Source organism: Hemitrygon akajei, chromosome 3, assembly GCF_048418815.1.
Source record: "Hemitrygon akajei chromosome 3, sHemAka1.3, whole genome shotgun sequence".
NCBI lineage: Eukaryota > Metazoa > Chordata > Chondrichthyes > Myliobatiformes > Dasyatidae > Hemitrygon > Hemitrygon akajei.
In genome coordinates this window covers 31,233,841-31,251,960 of record NC_133126.1, presented here as the reverse complement: position 1 = coordinate 31,251,960, position 18,120 = coordinate 31,233,841, and the positions used below count along the sequence as shown (strand labels likewise).

The window sequence follows — 18,120 nt, the reverse complement described above, 5'->3', positions numbered from 1 at the left end:
GGTCTGGGGCATATGGATCTTGGATCTCCAGAAAGTGTCCACAGATGAGTGATTGATAAGTTTGTGGCCTAAGGTAGAAGGAGATGAGTTATACAGCTCTCGTTACATTCACATGCAGATCAACTCTTGAGTGATTATGCAGAAAGTTTGAAGTTAATAACTCATCTCCTTCTACCTTAGCCACAAACTTATCAATCAGCCCTAATGAGTTATTAACTTCAAGCTTTCTGCATAATTACTCAGAGTTGAACTGCATGTGCATGTAACAAGAGCTGTATAACTCATCTCCTTCTACCTTAGGCCACAAACTTATCAATCACCCCTCGTACTACAAATCCTGACTGACCTCCTGTACATTTTTAAGAACTCAACTTTCGTGAATTTCTTTTTAGATTCGATTTCACATTCTCTTCTGGCCACTCCATTATAGGAAGGATGTCAAGACTTTGGACATGGTACAAGAGAGGTTTCTTAAAATGCTGCTGGATTAGAAGGGCTAGGCTATAAGGAGAGGTTGAACAACTTGGGTTGTTTTCTCTGGAGTGGTGACAGCTGAGGGGAGATAGAGGTTTATAAGATTATGATTAGACAGTTGGTTACCTTTATCATCAAGGTCAAAATGACTAATACTAGAGGGTATACACTTAAGGTGACAGGAGAAAGTTCAAAGCAGAAATGCAGGGCAGACTTTTTTTTTCTCTGCACGGAGAGTGGTGGGTGCCTGGAATCAATGTTCCCTCTAATTTTTAATGACCGTGCATGCAAAAATCTTGTGCTGTGCAACTTTTTGCCCAGTGATAACGATATGTGTGCACTGAATTTTTAAATGGAAGTAAACCTGAAGCTATTTGAAGGATAATATGCTAATCCACTTTAAATGAACTAGCAGTTCTTTTATGCTTCATGCCCCTTGCTTCTTTAGAATTTGACATGGTGAATCAATAATTTCTTCAATAAAAGCAGTATAAATTAGCTAGTTCTAAAATCTGCAAATCATTGTAAACGCCACCTTGTCAACACCTTTCGCATCAGAAACAGGAAAAGGAAATGTGATTGTGTACAATCGTGATATATACTTAACATGCCAACAAGGTAGAGGGTGATAACCTTTAGTGCACAGTTTAAATTCCTTTGTGTGCTAGTGGCAAAAGATGTGTGTGTGCATACATGTGCACACCTTGGAGGTAAACACTGCCTAGAATGTGCTGTCAAGGGTGGGATTGGAGAGAAATTCAATAGAGATGTCTAAAAGGCTCTTTGTTAAGCACATAAACATGCAGTGAATGGAGGGATATGAACATTGCGTGAGCCGAAGAGATTAGCTTAGTTAGCTTTGTAACTACCTTTTTAATTAGTTCCGCACATCATGCACTGAAAAGCCTGTTCCTGTATAGTACTGTTCTATGTTCGATAAACAAGATAACTAATCGCTCCCTTAAAGTTGTCATAGCCGGGGTTTAGTTGGGGGGGGGTGGGGTTAGAGAGGATAAGCTCTCACTATCTCTTAACTGCTCACAATGGCATGCATCTCAAATATCCTCTGACAATCAAGTCCAGCTCCTGGCCTTTACATGTGGCTTAGCATCTAAGCCTGGTGGAACTGCTTCTACTGATAAGAGAAGGAGCAAAGATGGGTTACTCATACCTTAAATCCAGTTGCTTCAGGCAGAAGGGGCTCATCAGCTATGGTTGGCAGCCCAAACAAGAGAAGGAAAACCTCCACTGCCTTGTGGCTATACCCACTCATGGGAAAAGCTTTGGAAATAAACCCCGAGTAAAATTCAGAGCTGAATTCCAAAAGTTCAATGCTGACTGGCACCTCCTGTGACGCTGTTGGTACCAAACTGTATTGGTCTCTGCCATTCCTTTGGATACATCAGTTGAGCGGAGAGCTGCACGGGCAGCAGCTTACTCTCCATATCATACTGTCCTGGCTTATGTAGTGGCTTGTGTATCAACACAGAAAGCTAGAAAACAATATCTGCAGTCGACCCTCACCAATGGAGGGCCTCAATGATAACTAATAGAGTCACAGAACATGACAACACAGACAAAGGCCTTTCAGCACCCTAGTCAGTGCTGAACCATTAATCTTCCATCAATTATTTTCCCTTTCAGGGTTCTTTTGAAGATCCTGACCTGGAGTTACACGCTGACTTCAGTGCTTTGCGGGAATGGGACCCGTTCTCAGGGTCTCGCAACTGGCTGCTATTCGATATACCAAGGACGCAGCCGAGAACACTAGCGCATCTTCAGGGTTCCGGGATTTCGTGGCTCTGGAGGCGAGCGGACGCAGGAATCTGGTGTGTCGTGGGAGATGGAAGATCAAAAGCAGCAAGCTGGCTGCTGGCTTTGTGCCCAGAGACCTGAGTTCTTTGGGCACAGAGCTCAGAAAAAGCAATGCAACAGACTTTTAACATCAGAAATCAGCGAGTTGTTTTGTTATGTCTCCCCTCTCGCTGTGAAATGGGGACACCCCTTTTCCTTTTATTAAGGAGAGAGAGCGCCTGTGGTATGTTGAATTACCAGGTGAACGAGTAGTCTTTGGGGTACTGCATCTTTATTGATACTTTGCTGAACACTTGAGTGCTTGATGTGATGTGCTGATGCCACTTGCTGGTGGGGGAGAAGGAGGCCATCACTTTGCAGCTGCTTATTTGTGGGGGGGGGGCGCTGGGGGCACTTAGGGGTTCTAACATTTAACTGTCATTCATTCTTTGAGACACTACGTTTTTGTGGATGGTTGTGAAGAAAAAGAATTTCAGGATGCATGTTGTATACATTTCTCTGATATTAAATGTACCTTTGAAACCTGCACCCAGACCACAGTGCACCTCCCATCCATATACTACCCAAATTTCTCTTAAATGTTGAAATCAAACCTGCATCCACAACTTCCGCTGGCAGCTTGTTCCAGACTCTCACCACGTTCTGAGTGAAAATATTCCCCTTAAACATTTCACCTTTCACCCTTAACCCATGAACTCTAATTGTAGTCTCACCCAATCTCAGTGGAAAAACCTGCTTGCATTTACCCTATCTATACCTCTCATAATTATGTATACCTCTATCAAATTTCCCCTCAGTCTTCTATATCCCGGGGAAAAAAATCCTAACCTATTCAACCTTTCCCTATCGCTCAGGTCCTTAAGTCCCAAAAACATCCTTGTAAATTTTCTCAGCACTCTTTCAATCTTCTACTAAGTTGAACGCGATTGGAACCTGTGATTTACAGAACATTTTGATGGTGTGTTTTTGGGCTGATTGAGTGATCCACCACTTTGTTGTGTCTGAGGACGTTCAAGGAGTTTGGGAGCAGAGTGCAGCCTGGTGGCCTGGAAGCCTGGACGTGAGGCATGAGGCAATGATTTACTCTATTGCTTCACTCTAAATGTGCAAGGTTGAAGTCAACGAAGACAAGAGCAGAGTGCAGGTGTGATGTTGCCTGCCTATGTTTGACCGGTCTTCCTCTCCTCTTGCTGGCTGCCGTGTTCCACGTTGCAAGCATTAATCAGCAAAGCTCGTGGCTGTGGACTTGTTTTGGGGACTTTGATATTCATGTTTCATGTATTTCTGGATTCTGGTTACTCTTTTTTGCTGCTTTTGAGTGGTTTGATTGGGGCAATTTGGGTGGAGTGGGCCACTCGGCGAAGACTGGCTCTGTGGTTCAGTGTTGTCCATTCGCTTTAGATAGATAGATAGATAGATAGATAGATAGATAGATAGATAGATACTTTATTCATCCCCATGGGGAAATTCAACTTTTTTTTTTTTCCAATGTCCCATACACTTGTTGTAGCAAAACTAATTACATACAATACTTAACTCAGTAAAAAATATGATATGCATCTAAATCACTATCTCAAAAAGCATTAATAATAGCTTTTAAAAAGTTCTTAAGTCCTGGCGGTAGAATTGTAAAGCCTAATGGCATTGGGGAGTATTGACCTCTTCATCCTGTCTGAGGAGCATTGTATCGATAGTAACCTGTCGCTGAAACTGCTTCTCTGTCTCTGGATGGTGCTATGTAGAGGATGTTCAGAGTTATCCATAATTGACCGTAGCCTACTCAGCGCCCTTCGCTCAGCTACCAATGTTAAACTCTCCAGTACTTTGCCCACGACAGAGCCCGCCTTCCTTACCAGCTTATTAAGACGTGAGGCGTCCCTCTTCTTAATGCTTCCTCCCCAACACGCCACCACAAAGAAGAGGGCGCTCTCCACAACTGACCTATAGAACATCTTCAGCATCTCACTACAGACATTGAATGACGCCAACCTTCTTAGGAAGTACAGTCGACTCTGTGCCTTCCTGCACAAGGCATCTGTGTTGGCAGTCCAGTCTAGCTTCTCGTCTAACTGTACTCCCAGATACTTGTAGGTCTTAACCTGCTCCACACATTCTCCATTAATGATCACTGGCTCCATATGAGGCCTAGATCTCCTAAAGTCCACCACCATCTCCTTGGTCTTGGTGATATTGGGCTTTGGATGTTTGATGTTTTCTTTGAACAGGTTCCATGGTGTTTCTATTTCATTGCTGCCTATGGTAGGACAAATCTCTGAGTTGTATACTGTATACATACAGTACTTTGAAAATAAATGTACTTCAAATCTTCATTGACATCTTTCCCGTAGGTAACCAAAACTGCACACAATACTCCAAATTAAGCCTCACCAAGGTCTTAAACAATTTCAACATAACATCCCAACTCCTGGACTTAATACATTGACTAATGAAAGCCAATGGGCCAATAACCTTCTTCATGACCCTATCTACCTGTGAGGCCACTTTCAAGGAACTATGGATCTGTATTTCCAGATCTCCTATTCTATCACACTCCTCAGTGTCCGACCGCTCACCGTGTAAAACTTATCTTACTCTTGCAATAGGTCACTGTTGTCTGCAGTAAATTCCATCTTCCATTTTTCAGCCCATTTTCTGCTGCACTTTGATAGTCTTCCTCATATTTCACTACACCCCCAATCTTGGTGTCACCTGCAAATTTGCTGATCCAGTTTGCTACATTATCATCCAAATCATTGATATAGATGACAAACAACAATGGACCAAGCACCACTCCCTGCAGCATACCACTAGCCATGGGCCATTAAAATACCTTCAAATAATTTCTCCACCATATCCGAGGGAACGCCTTGTCAGGTCATGGATATTTATCCACCCTATTCTGTCACAAGACATTAATCACCTCCTCCTCTGTAATCTGTATAGGGTCCATGACATCCCTGCAGCTTTGCTTCAATTCTGTAGACACTGTGTCTGTCCCTGAGTAAGTACAGATGCAAAAAATCTATTTAAGATCCCCCATTTCTATCAACTCCGGGCCTAGATTTCAGAGGAGTAATTTTATCCCTTGCTATCTTTTTGCTCTTAATATATCTGTAGGAGCCCTTAGGATTCTCCTTCACTAGAGCAACCTCATGCCTTCATTTAATTCTCCTGATTTCTTTCTTAAGTGTTCTCTTGCATTTCTTATACTTCAAGTACCTCACTTGTTCCTACCTGCTAAGTTCCTCCTTTTTCATAACCAGGGACTCAACATCTCTCGAAAAGCAAGGTTCCATAAACATGTTGTCCTTGCCTTTTATTCTGACAGGCACATGTAAACTCAGTACTCACTAAATTTCACTTTTGAAGGCCACCCACTTACCAAGTACACTTTTGCCAGAAAACAGCCTGTTCCATCCACACTTGCCAGATCCTTTCTGATACCATCAAAATTGGCCTTTTTCCAAACTAGAATCTCAACCCAAGGACCAGACCTATCCTTTTCCATAATTACCTTGAAACTAATGGCATTACGATCACTAAATGCAAAGTATTCCCCTACACAAACTTCTGTCACCTGCCCTGTCTCATTCCCTAATATGAAATCTAGTATCACGCTCTCTCGAGTTGCGACTTCTGTATACTGATCAAGGAAATTTTCTTGAACACATTTGACAAACTCTATCCCATCTAGTTCTTTTACAGTATGGGAGTCCTAGTCAATATGTGGAGAATTAAAATCACCTACTATAACAACCTCATGTTTCTTGCAACACTCTACAATCTCTCTACAAATTTGTTCATCTAAATCCCTCAGACCATAAGGTGGTCTATAATAAGCCTCTTAACATGGCCATATCTTTATTCCTTAGTTCTACCAATAAAGCATCACTAGACAACATCTCGTATGCAGACCACAATTTAGGTGCAATGTGGGGAAATTAATAATATTTTGTGGGCCCTAATTTGGATAACAATGGCTGACATCAATCTCAAAGCATATTAGCACTCATTGCACAGTAACAATGGAAGTAGTAGGTGCAGAAGACTATACAGCCCATTATCTTTGCTCCATCAATCAATAAAGTCATAGCTGATCTTCCTCAACACCATTTTCCTACAATATCTCTGTATTCCTTGCTTCTTCTAAAACCCAGAAATACATCAAGCACCATTTAACACAATCAATTGCCAAATTGCTGCACATATCAGAAGGCTTTTACTTCAGACAATAAGGCAATGCATTTTGGGTTGTCTAATACAAACATGTGACATCCAATCCTGAGTAGTACATACACAGTAAACATCAGAAACCTTAGACACAGATCAATTGATTGAAAAACAGAGAAATATGGGCCAAATGCAGGGAAATAAAATTAACATAGGTATCCCGATTGGCAGAGATTGAATAGGCAGTGGTGTATAACTCTGACTCTATCTTCACCAGCATAAAACATTCCAAGGTGACCTACAGGGAATTAGTCTTCTCTCTGACACAGTGGTGTCAAGAAAACAAGCTCTCCCTCAATGTCGCAAAAACAATGAGCTGGGTCTGGATTACAGGAGAAATGGAGACATGCTAACCCTTATTGACATCAATGGATCTGGGGTTAAGAGGATAAACAGCTTTAAATTCCTCAGCATCCATATCATCCAGGACCTCAAGTGGTCTGTACGCACCAGCTGTGCGGTGAAAAAGGCACAACAGCACCTCATTCACCTCAGATGGTTGAGGAAGTTTGGTATGGACCTCCAAATCCTAAGAATTTTCTACAGGGGTGCAATTGAGAGCATCCTGACTGGCTGCATCACTGCCTGGTATGGGAACTGTACCTCCCTTAATCGCAGGATTCTGCACAAAGTAGTGCAGACAGCCCAGCTCATTCGTAGTTGTGAACTTCCCAATATTCAGGACATTTACAAAGACAGGTGTGAAAAAAGAGCCCAAAGGATTATCGGAGACCCGAGTCTCCCCACCCACAATCTATTCCAGCTGCTATCTTCCAGGAAATGCTATTGCAGCATAAAAGCCAGAACCAACATGCTCCAGGACAGCTTCTTCCACCAGGCCACCAGACTGATTAACTCATAATGATTTGAATGTATTCTAGGTTACATTGACTGTTTTATTTATTATAAATTACTATGATTGCACATTGCACATTTAGACGGAGATGTAACGTAAAGATTTTTACTCATATATGTGAAAGATGTAAAAAATAAAGTCAATTCAATTCAATACTCTGAGGAAACAATTTCTCCTCTCATCAATGCCAAATGGCCTATCCTTTATTTTAAGACTGTAACCCTTGGTTCCTGACTCCACTGCAAGGGTAACATAATCCCTTCGTCTATCCTAACAGCTTTCTAACAACTTTGTTTTGTGACATCAGCTCTCTTTTTCTTCTAAGTTCTAATGATAGAATATACATAGATTTAAGACAATTGGTTGAAGGATTAGGTGAGTTTAGAAGGGGGGGTGTCTGTATTATCTGTTTGAAATAGTGATGAAGGCAGAAATCCACATCACACTTACAAAGAATCTCAATGTCAAAACCTTCAAGGCTACACACCATGTAATGGGTTGTGGGAATATCTTTTTTGGCTGGCATTACTGTGATGAGCTGAAGATCATCTGTGCTGGTCATTTAAAAGTTGCAGTAATAACTGAAGAGAATTTGCCTTTAAGGTATGTTGCTTTCTGCAATATTGCTTTCTACAATATACTTGAGAGAATTTGTCTGCACTAAGCAGATGGTTCATTCTACATTCCAAAGCATTCTCAGTCTGGAGTGTTTTGGATACTTTGCAATAAGCCTATTTTTGTATTTATTGTCTATATCCAATCAGCATTCAGTATTACGAACACAGAACTATGTGGGAAGTTTGATGGTTTCAAACATTGTAGCAGCTAAAGTATCCAGTAACATCATATGATGAGCGATAAATAATAAATTATTACTTCAAAGACTTTAATCACAGAATTTAGAACAGCCCAACTGGTCCATGCCAACCAAGTTTCCTGTAATGCATGGATCTATTTCTTTTAGAACAGTAATTCCCCCCTCCCACCACCTTAGCACTACATATTGATCTGATGTCTACGTATTAGCATTGTTCTCTTTTCTTCCTCTCTCACACTGCAATGTGAATACATGAGTTAAAGCTATCTCACGCATACATGCTTTTAATTTATATGTAATTGTGCACAGATACAACAAACTGGTGACAAGTACAAACCTGAACGTCAAAAAACATCACAAACTGCACCGATACTTATGGAACAAAAAAGCACGAGAAAGCTGAAGGACACGTGAGTAACAGTGAAAGACACGCTGAAATTAAAGTGAAAATAACGTGATGATGGCTTCAGTCAGGATAGTTGAAGAATTTGATAGCACTAATGAAGACTAGGAGTCTTATATTGAGAGGGCTGAACTATATTGTAATGCGAACAATATAGAGGAGCAAAAGAAAGCCCTGCACTTCTCAACTTAATAGGCCAAGAACAATAATAGCAAGACCTTTGCCGAAATTGTTACAATTTTACAAAGATGAAAGCCTTTCTGAATACATTGCAGAAATGTGCAAACATTCCCAGTACAGGCAGTCCCCAGGTTACGTACGAGTTCCATTCCTGAGTCCGTCTTTAAGTCAGATTTGTATGTAAGGCGGAACAAGTACATCCGGTATTACTTAGTGTCAGTAAGTCAAACATTTGTCTTAATATATAGTATATATTTTACCTTTCTATGCATATAAAACACTTTAAGAAATGTATGTATTCCAATAATTAAACCACTGCGTTGCTTAGTAATAATTGTAGCTTTCATTTGGGCAGGGCCTTTCACATGCTCCATTAATATTAGTAATATGCTCCATACACGTCATCCTTTAAAATTGTTCCGATCGTTGACCAACTACAGCCTAATGATTTTCCAATGACCAATGACGTTTCACCTCTTTCCAAACGCTTTATTATTTCTACTTTATTTTCAATCGCGATCGCTTCCCGTCAATGGAACAGAAACACTGCTGATGGCAGGTCCCGAGCTCCGCTGGCTCCCAAGGTCCGCTGGGTCCTAAGGACCACCGCACTGAATTCCCCGGGTCTGAAACTCCATCGCACTGAGACAGGTTAAATGGGACAAGTGGGGGCTGTGCTGGGTTTGGGTATTTGATCCTCCACAATATTTCCTGTGAGAATTTAAACTGGAAGTGGCAGTGTTTTTTTTATGAGGTTGAGTTGCGAGCTCGACATCAACCTGGCACGGATGGTATGTGAGTCACTGGATCGACATCAACCCGGCACGGGAGCGGTCTCTCACTGGATCGAACTCGAGAACCTCCATTCTCCAGCCTGGCACTGATCTCACTGCGCCACCAGCCAACCAGAACCGGTGGGGGGGGGGAGAGCCGGGTCAGGGTGAATCTAACTAAGAAAAATTTAAACCAAATACAAAGTTAAACACGCAACAGTGTCAATGGCAACGACTTAAAATGGTGGACGGCGTCGCGATCCGACTTAAAATGGCAGTCGGTGTTCTCCTTCCTCGGTTCGTAAGTACGAGGTGTCCATAGGTCGGACGTTCGTAACTCGGGGACTACCTGTACTGTAACTTTAGAGATGGACTTTTTGATGATTAAGGGACAGGCTTCTATGTGGCATGCATTGTCAAAGCACTTAAACAAGGCTACTGGTAAAAAGAGACCTAAACTTAGAACAGGCAGAATCATTAGAGGCTCCAGTAAAGGATGCAGCCGGACCACAGAAAAGGAGTTTAGAATGTGAATTGCACAAAATGTCCCTCAATGGTGCAAAAAGCCAAAGAAAATTTATCAATGTGGCAGATCCTCCCATGATGCAGATGACTGTTGGTTCAAGGAAAAATCTGCAGAAAGTGTCACAGACAAGGTCACATAGAGACCAAGGCAGACCAAAAGCACAACCGAGTGTAAAGTCTCAAACACAAAAATTAGCAAATGCATAAAGTTACCAAGAATCAGACAACATAGAGTCTGACAAAGGTGAACTGTTATGCCTAGTTCTGCATAGTATTACTGAAGCAGATCATAAAATCTTTAGGATTATAATAAAGGTGAAAATGGAGCTAGATACAGGGTCAGCTTTGTCCATAATTCCGGAGGTTGACTACAACAGACTGTTTTCTAAGATACCATTAGAGAAGACCTCAGTGGTGCTAAAGACTCCCAAAGGCAAAGTGAAATTAAATGTGACATATGGAGGCCAAACACGATAGTTAGAGCTTTATGTATTTAAAAAGTGGAGAGCCAGCACTTTTCAGACGTGAATAGTTGTGAAAACTCAATCAAAGCTATCAGCGTGACATCAACAGGCAATGGCACCCCAAATAGCACTAATGAGACTAACCTAGCTGCTTAATGCTAATGAAAAGGTGTTTGAGAAGGGGATTGGTAAACTCAAAGGCATAAGGCCAGAATTGAACTGGATGAAACAGCAACACCAAGATTCCATAAAGCGCTTTCTGAAGTTTATTTAAAAGGCAAACACGAGGAAATCTGCAGATGCTGGAAATTCAAGCAACACACACAAAATGCTGGTGGATCTCTTACTATCTTTCCTTTCAGTTAGTCCTGACGAAGGGTCTCGGCCCGAAACGTCGACAGCGCTTCTCCCTATAGATGCTGCCTGACCTGTTGCGTTCCACCAGCATTTTGTGTGCGTTTCTAAAGTTTATGTTCAACTGCAGAACGTCAGAAATTCTCTCAAAGGTTGAGTGGATGATTGGGTCACGCCTATTGTCCCAGTCATCAAAAAAAGGAAGGCTGGAGCCATTCGCTTATGTGGGGATTTCAAGGTGAGTATCCCCTGCCACAAATAGAAGACATTTTTGCATCTTTATCAGGTGGGGAGAGGTTTCCAAAGATTGACTTGTCACAAGCCTACCTGCAAATGGAGATTGAGGAGACAAGCAGGAAGTTCCTCACAATCAACACTCACAAGGGGCTATTCCAGTATAATCATCTCGTCTTTGGTGTCACATCAGCTCCAGCAATCAGGCAAAAAGCAATGGACCAAGTGCTTCAAATTATCCCAGGAACTCAACGTTACCTTGATTACATCATTGTGACTGGGAAAAATGATGAAGAGCACCTCCAGAACCTTGGTAAACTGCTTAAAGGACTGAGTGAGTATGGTCTGTGTACAAAGAGAGAGGAGTGAGTTTTTCAAGAATGAAATCTCATATTGTGGACACGTCATTGACAAGCATAGCTTACATAAGACACAAGAGAAGACTGAAGCTGTGCTACAGGCACCCAAACCAAAAAATCAGTCACAACTCGGGGCATTCTTGGGCCTTGTAAACTACTACCACCCAGTTTCTCCTAAACATTGCTACAGTGCTGCATCTATTGAATGCACTGTTACAGACAGAAGCAAAGTAGGAATAGTTAAAGATGTGGGAATTCAAGGAAACAAAGAAACTAATAAAATCTGATAAACTGCTAACTCATTATGACTCATCCCTGCCCATCAGACTGGCATGCGATGCATCCCCTTGTGGCATTGGAGCCATTTTGTCACTGACGAGTGCCAAATGCAACTAGGCTCAGGTTGACCGAGAAGCCCTTATTCGAGCATGGGGAATAAAGTAGTACCACCACTAGCACTACCAAGATTTTACACTAGTGACAGATTACCAGCCTCTTGTGTCCATTTTCAATCCTAGAAAGGGAATTCCAGTGATGACTGCTACCCAGTTACAATGTTAGGCACCATCCTCGGAGCCCATTCTTATGACATAGAGTTCAAGGGTACCAGACGACACAACAACATTGATAGCTTGTCCAGTCTTACACTACTGCCAACTGAAGAAAAGTCCTAACACTGTGACCCAGCAGAGGTGTTCCACACCACATTGTTGGACCAGTTGCCAGTAACAAACTCCGAGAAACAAGGAATGACCCAAGTTTCAAAAGTCTATGAAATCACCATGCAAGGATGACCAGCTCATGGTAACCTTATGTTTCCAAAGTTCTCAGCGAGATGAGACCACTGTCAGTATGTCAAAGAACGCTGATGTGTGGATCTCATATTGTGGTTCCCTCTAAACTGCACACCAAGTGTAAGAACATCTGCACGAAGGATACGGTGTAAAAAATCTGCCGTGTATCATCTTTACCTTTCAGCTGTTGCTGATTTGTTTTTAATCTCACTTTGAATTGGATGGTGTTTCAACACACCTTGGGTAGTTCAATGCTAAGTTTACCTGCCACCATGATTACAAATGAAATACAAACTCTTGTAGCTGATTAAACTGGACACTTCATTAAAAAACAGAAATAAGATGCATGGAAGGATTGCAATCAGAAATTCTAAAGCAAGGGTAATTGATGGTTAAACACTTCATCATCTGGAAGCTGGCCATTATGGGGCCTAAGGATGAGACTGTTAAGACCAAAGCCAACCTGTTACACACTATTCAGTACTGGATCATTACACAAATGTGCAGTGCCCCAGGACGACTTCAATACAAACCAGTCTGCTGCAGTTGCAGCAAGGTCACAGCTGCATCTTTAATGAAATATTACAGGTAAACACCAAATTTTATCCTGCAAAACACATTGTTTACCCATTAGTACAGGCTTCCAATATCCAAAATGACTTCTACATTTGAAAGCCTAGGCACTTGTGAAAACTTATTGATACAACAAATTAGATTTAAATGGAACATGCAGTAAAAACTTCTTGTATTTGGAGAGCCTATTTAACATAGCAATGCAAAACTAATTAGTCCATTTTGAAAATAAAGAGGTCACAGGTGACTACAATTGTCCAAAGAAAACAATCAACATGATAAGATTCTTCAGTATCAGAATAAGCTCCTAAACTACAGCAAGGCTAATCTGGGAAGCATTGGCAGGATCTTACAGTGGTCAAACCGGTGATATTGTTTGGTAGCAAAGAGGCAACTGGCAAGTGGGAAACTTTTAAAGGTGTGATATCAAGAGTCCAGGACAGCATTTTCCTCTAAGGTGAAGAGTACAACTGGCAAGTTTAGGGAACCCTGGCTGACAAGAGACATCGTGGCTTGGGTCAGGAGAAAAAGGGAAGCATACATTGCATTTATGTATTTGTGATCAGCCAAATCCATTGAAGCAATAAGTGCAGGAGTATGCTTTAGAGGGAAATAAAGGGAGCAAAACAAGGGGATGAGATGGATCTAGGAGTCAGGGTTAAAGAAAATCCAAAGAGATTCTACAGTATATTAAAAGTGTAGCTTGGGAAAGAATAGGTCCTCTTGAAGATCAGTATAGCCGTCCATATGTGGAGTTACAGATGACGGGCAAGAATTTCAATGAATATTTCTCTTCAGTTTTTCTTGTGGAGAAAACGATGGATGCCAAAGAAAAGAGGGAAGTGAGTGATGGTGTTTTTGACCACATTTGAGATACTAAGGAGGAGTTACTGGTAAACCTATGGCTCATTACAAAGGATAGATCCTCAGGGCCTGACTGACTGCATCCTTGGACCTTGGAAACCAGGGAAGAAATCGAGAAGGCCTTTTCAGAGTTACTTGATGTGTTTATTTTAATGCAAGGAGTACTATGAATAAAGCGGATGAGCTTAGAGTGTGGATCAGCATATGGAGCTATGATGTTGTGGCCATTACAGAGACTTGGATTGTGCAGGGACAGGAATGGCTTCAAGTGCCAGGCTTTAGATGTTTCTGAAAGGATGGGGAGAGAAGCAAAAGAGGTGGAGATGTGGCACTGTTGATCAGGGATAGTGTCACACCTGCAGAAAAGGAGGAAGTCATGGAGGGGTTGTCTACGGAGTCTCTGTGGTGGAAGTTAGGAATAGGAAGAGGTCAATAACTCTACTGGATGTTTTTTATAGACCACCCAATAGTAACAGGGCCATCAAGGAACAGATAGGGAGACAGATTCTGGGAAGGTGTAATAATAACAGGGTTGTTGTGGTGGGAGATTTTAATTTTCCAACTATTGATTGGCATCTCCCCAGAGTGAGGGGTTTAGATGAGGTGGAGTTTTTTTTAAAAGATGTGTTCAGGAAGGTTTCTTGACAAAATATGTAGATAAGCCTATAAGCCTACAAGAGGAGAGGCTGTACTTGATCTGGTATCGGGAAATGAACCTGGTTAGGTGTCAGGTCTCTCAGAGGAAGAGCATTTTGGAGATAGTGATCACAATTCTAGCATTGGAGAGGGATAGGAACAGACAAGTTAGGTCAACATTTAATTGGAGTAAGGGGAACTATGAGGCTATCAGGCAGGAACTTGGAAGCATAAATTGGAAACAGATGTTCTCAGGGAAATGTATGGAAGAAGTGTAGCAAATGTTCAGAGTATATTTGGGTGAAGTTCTGCATAGGTATGTTCCAATGAGACAGGGAAGTTATGGTAGAGTACAGGAACTGTGGTGTACAAAGGCTGTTGTAAATCTAGTCAAGAAGAAAAGAGCTTATGAAAGGTTCAAAAAACTAGGTAATGATAGAAATCTAGAAGATTATAAGGCTAGCAGGAAGGAGCTTAAGAATGAAATTAGGAGAGCCAGAAGGGGCCATGAGAAGGCTTTGGCCGACAGGATTAAAGAAAACCCCAAGGCATTCTACAAGTATGTGAAGAGCAAGAGGATAAGACGTGAGAGAATAGGACCAATCAAGTGTGACTGTGGAAAAGTGTGTATGGAACCAGAGGAGATAGCAGAGGTAATTAGTGAATACTTTGCCTCAGTATTCACTACCAAAAAGGATCTTGGCGATTGTAGTGATGACTGGCAGTGGACTGAACAGCTTCAGCATGTAGATATTAAGGAAGCGGATGTGCTGGAGCTTTTGGAAAGCATCAAGTTGGATAAGTCACCAGGACCAGACGGAATGTACCCAGGCTACTGTGGGAGGCGAGGGAGGAGATTGCTGAGCCTCCGGAGATGATCTTTGCATCATCAATGAGGACAGGAAAGGTTCCAGAGGATTGGAGGGTTGCTGATGTTGTTCCCTTATTCAAGAAAGGGGAGCAGAGATAGCCCAGGAAATTATAGGCCAGTGAGTCTTACTTCAGTGTTGGTAAGTTGATGGAGAAGATCCTAAGAGGTAGGATTTATGAACATTTGGATAGGCATAATATGATTAGGAATAGTCCGTATGGCTTTGTCAAAGGCAGGTCATGCCTTACGAACCTGATTAAAGTTTTTGAGGATGTGACTAAACACATTGATGAAGGTAGAGCCATAGATGTAGTGTATATGGATTTCAGCAAGGCATTTGATAAAATACCCCATGTAAGGCTTATTGAGAAAGTAAGGAGGAATGGGATCCAAGGGGACATTGCTTTGTGGATCCAGAACTGGTTTGTTCACAGAGGGCAGAGTGGTTGTAGATGGGTCATATTCTGCATGGAGGTCAGTGACCAATGGTGTGCCTCAGGGATCTATTCTGGGACCCCTACTCTTTGTGATTTTTATAAATGACCTGGATGAGGAAGTGGAGGGATGTGTTAGTAAATTTGCTGATGACACAAAGGTTGGGGGTGTTGTGGATAGTGTAGAGGGCTGTCAGAGGTCACAGCAGGACAGTGATAGGATGCAATACTGGCCTGAGAAGTGGCAAATGGAACACAACCCAGGCAAGTGTGAGGTGGTTCATTTTGGTAATTCAAATATGATGGCAGAATATAGCATTAATGGCAAGACTCTTGGCAGTGTGGAGGATCAGAGGGATCTTGGGGTCCAAGTCCATAGGACCCTCAAAACTGCTATGCAGCTATATAGGACCCTGGTCAGACCCCACTTGGAGTACTGTGCTCAATTCTGGTTGCCTCACTACAGAAAGGACGTGGAAACCACAGAAAGGATGCAGAGGAGATTTACAAGGATGTTGCTTGGATTGGGGAGCAAGCCTTATAAGAATAGGTTGAGTGAACTCAGCCTCTTCTCCTTGGAGTGACAGAGGGTGAGAGGTGACCTGATAGAGGTATACAAGATAATGAGAGGCATTGATCATGTGGATAGTCAGAGGCTTTTTCCCAGCGTTAAAATGGCTACCACAAGGGGGCATAGTTTTAAGGTGCTTGGAAGTAGGTACAAAGAAGATGTCAGAGTTAAGTTATTTTTACGCAGAGCGTGGTGAGTGCGTGAAATGGGTTACCTGTGGCGGTCGTGGAGACAGAAATGATAGGGTCTTTTAAGAGGCTCCTGGATAGGTACATGGAGCTTAGAAAAATAGGAGGCAATGTAGTTCTAAGGTAAGGACATGTTCAGCACAGCTTTGTGGGCTGAAGGTTTTCTATGTTCTAATACAATTTATTGCCTTTCTTAAAAAAACAGTTCAATCAGATTAGTCATTCTGGATCAGTCTTTAACAAAGCTATCAGACTCTGATCAGGCCCATGCCTCATCTCATTGGGAACTTTGAAATCATCAGTGAGATTCTTGAGAGAACCACCCAATGATCTACACAGGCTACACGGGTTTTGCTGTCTAGGACATGTCGTGCACAGCTTCAAGATCATCAGTAATAAGCTGTAAGAAAAGAGTTAAATGTGATTTGTCCTTAATAATATGCTAAAATAAAATGGATGTCTGTAGGCAAAATGGTGTTAGCTTGGAATGGGATTGTTTTGAGAAAGTACAAGATAAGCAATGTTTTGATAAAGTTAAGGGAGTACAAGTCTACAGCCATAATAGTGGATAATGGTTAAAAAACATGTTTGTCCGGGAAAGGTGAGGTCATTGTGCAGGTGCATGTACCAAATGCAAGGGCATTTCAAGAGAAAGTACTTGTGTAAGGGGTTCTGAAGAGAATAAAAATGGCAATTCCTTTGTGCAGGGGAGAGAGAGGAGGGAGGAGAGAGGAAAACCCTCTCTTAGTATAGTGTTAGTGATAGAGTTGGAGAAAATAGGGACAAGTATGTCGAGAGGGCAAGAATAAGTCAAAGGAGAAAGAGAGAAAAATGGTTGCAATGAGTGTAGATCAGCTCATTTAGTAGAAGTATTAAGCACCTCTGCTCCATCACTAAAAACACCATTTTAAAATGGCAAACCATATTAATTCCTATCACCATTCCTGTTTTGACATAGTGGCCCATAGCCTCTTCTTCTAAAATGATAAGACCATATTCAAGGTGGAGCAACATCTCATGTTTTATAGCCTTCAACATGAGGCATAAACAATTTCTCCCCCAGTATCTTCTTTCTTCACCACCACCCCCACTTCCCTCTTCTATTCCCCACTTTGGCCTCTTACCTCTTCTCTTAAGCTACCTATCACCTCCCCCTAGTGCCCTCCCCCTTCTTCCCTTTCACCCGTGGTTCACTCTCCTCTCTTTATCAGATTCCTTCTTCTCCAGCCTTTTATCTTTCCCAGCTACCTGGTTTCATCTATTACATTCTAGCTAGTCCTCCTTACCCAAAACTCACCTTTTTATTCTGGCATCTTCCACCTTCCTTTCCAGTCCTGATGAAGGGTCTCAACTCAAAACGCTGACTGATTATTAATTTTCATAGATGCTGCCTGAACTACTGAGTTCTTCCAGCACCTTTTGTATAATATTCTGCATTTCCAGCATCTGCAGAATTTCTTGTGTTTATGGTATCATCTTATTTTCTCTGTACTGCAGCTTTATTAACCATTTGTTTTCTTTTCTGCATTCCTTGTTTTATATAACTCTAAACTGCTTTCTTGTGGTTTAATACTTAGAACATAGAACAGTACAGCACAGCACAGGAATAGGCCATTTGACCCAGTGTTTTGCCAAATCAGCTAAAAAGAAAGTTACTAATCCCTCCATCTTCTTTACATCCATGCATCTCTTAAAAGCCTCTAAT

General features: G+C 41.8%; 1 protein-coding gene across 5 annotated transcripts in view; it reads right to left on the bottom strand.

The window, feature by feature from the left end:
* Window positions 1-18,120, bottom strand: part of ttll5 (tubulin tyrosine ligase-like family, member 5) — a 449,168-nt gene that overhangs the window by 425,650 nt on the left and 5,398 nt on the right. The window lies entirely within an intron of this gene.